This window comes from Platalea leucorodia (genome assembly GCF_965183815.1).
Source record: "Platalea leucorodia genome assembly, contig: HAP1_HAP1_SCAFFOLD_33, whole genome shotgun sequence".
Classification (NCBI taxonomy): Eukaryota; Metazoa; Chordata; class Aves; order Pelecaniformes; family Threskiornithidae; genus Platalea; species Platalea leucorodia.
In genome coordinates, this window is record NW_028121457.1 from 828,909 (window position 1) to 831,399 (window position 2,491).

Consider the following 2,491-nt stretch of genomic DNA (forward strand, 5'->3'; position numbering starts at 1 on the left):
CCCACACCAAAGGGGCCAGGACCAAAAGCTCTTGTTGCTCTTCAAGGAGCCAGGCAACCCCATTCACAGCCCCACAAACGATGGCGCTCTCTCTTGCAACAGCCTCCCAAAGTCCAATACTAGCTGCCTGCGCGCTCGGTACAGCCGGAGCCCGGCTCAGCAATTGCGAACGTCCAGGGATTCCTCCCACACCAAAGGTGCCAGGACCAAAAGCTCTTGCTGCTCTTCAAGGAGCCAGGCAACCCCATTCACAGCCCCACAAACGCTGGTGCTCTCTCTTGCGACAGCCTCCCAAAGTCCAACACTAGCTGCCTGCGCTGCTGAGTACATTCGGAGCCCGGCTCAGCAATTGCGAACGTCCAGAGATTCCTCCCACACCAAAGGGGCCAGGACCAAAAGCTCTTGCTGCTCTTCAAGGAGCCAGGCAACCCCATTCACAGCCCCACAAACGATGGCGCTCTCTCTTGCGACAGCCTCCCAAAGTCCAATACTAGCTGCCAGCACCCCTCGGTACGGCCGGAGCCAGGCTCAGCAATTGCGAACGTCCAGGGATTCCTCCCACACCAAAGGTGCCAGGACCAAAAGCTCTTGCTGCTCTTCAAGGAGCCAGGCAACCCCATTCACAGCCCCACAAACGATGGCGCTCTCTCTTCCAACAGCCTCCCAAAGTCCAACACTAGCTGCCTGCGCGACTGGTACAGCCGGAGCCCGGTTCAGCAATTGCGAACGTCCAGCGATTCCTCCCACACCAAAGGTGCCAGGACCAAAAGCTCTTGCTGCTCTTCAAGGAGCCAGGCAACCCCATTCACAGCCCCACAAACGATGGTGCTCTCTCTTGCGACAGCCTCCCAAAGTCCAATACTAGCTGCCTGCGCCGCTCGGTACGGCCGGAGCCCGGCTCAGCAATTGCGAACGTCCAGGGATTCCTCCCACACCAAAGGGGCCAGGACCAAAAGCTCTTGCTGCTCTTCAAGGAGCCAGGCAACCCCATTCACAGCCCCACAAACGATGGTGCTCTCTCTTGCGACAGCCTCCCAAAGTCCAACACTAGCTGCCTGCGCTGCTGAGTACAGCCGGAGCCCGGCTCAGCAATTGCGAACGTCCAGGGATTCCTCCCACACCAAAGGTGCCAGGACCAAAAGCTCTTGCTGCTCTTCAAGGTGCCCGGCAACCCCATTCACAGCCCCACAAACGATGGCGCTCTCTCTTTCGACAGCCTCCCAAAGTCCAACAATAGCTGCCTGCGCTGCTGAGTACAGTCGGAGCCCGGCTCAGCAATTGCGAACGTCCAGGGATTCCTCCCACACCAAAGGGGCCAGGACCAAAAGCTCTTGCTGCTCTTCAAGGAGCCAGGCAACCCCATTCACAGCCCCACAAACGCTGGTGCTCTCTCTTGTGACAGCCTCCCAAAGTCCAATACTAGCTGCCTGCGCGCTCGGTACAGCCGGAGCCCGGCTCAGCAATTGCGAACGTCCAGGGATTCCTCCCACACCAAAGGGGCCAGGACCAAAAGCTCTTGTTGCTCTTCAAGGAGCCAGGCAACCCCATTCACAGCCCCACAAACGATGGCGCTCTCTCTTTCGAGAGACTCCCAAAGTCCAATACTAGCTGCCAGCACCCCTCGGTACGGCCGGAGCCCGGCTCAGCAATTGCGAACGTCCAGGGATTCCTCCCACACCAAAGGGGCCAGGACCAAAAGCTCTTGCTGCTCTTCAAGGAGCCAGGCAACCCCATTCACAGCCCCACAAACGCTGGTGCTCTCTCTTGCGACAGCCTCCCAAAGTCCAATACTAGCTGCCTGCACCCCTCGGTACAGCCGGAGCCAGGCTCAGCAATTGCGAACGTCCAGGGATTCCTCCCACACCAAAGGGGCCAGGACCAAAAGCTCTTGCTGCTCTTCAAGGAGCCAGGCAACCCCATTCACAGCCCCACAAACGATGGCGCTCTCTCTTGCGACAGCCTCCCAAAGTCCAACACTAGCTGCCTGCACCCCTCGGTACAGCCGGAGCCCGGCTCAGCAATTGCGAACGTCCAGGGATTCCTCCCACACCAAAGGGGCCAGGACCAAAAGCTCTTGCTGCTCTTCAAGGAGCCAGGCAACCCCATTCACAGCCCCACAAACGATGGCACTCTCTCTTGCGACAGCCTCCCAAAGTCCAATACTAGCTGCCTGCACCCCTCGGTACAGCCGGAGCCCGGTTCAGCAATTGCGAACGTCCAGGGATTCCTCCCACACCAAAGGGGCCAGGACCAAAAGCTCTTGCTGCTCTTCAAGGAGCCAGGCAACCCCATTCACAGCCCCACAAACGATGGCGCTCTCTCTTGCGACAGCCTCCCAAAGTCCAATACTAGCTGCCTGTGCCACTCAGTACAGCCGGAGCCCGGCTCAGCAATTGCGAACGTCCAGGGATTCCTCCCACACCAAAGGGGCCAGGACCAAAAGCTCTTGCTGCTCTTCAAGGAGCCAGGCAACCCCATTCACAGCCCCACA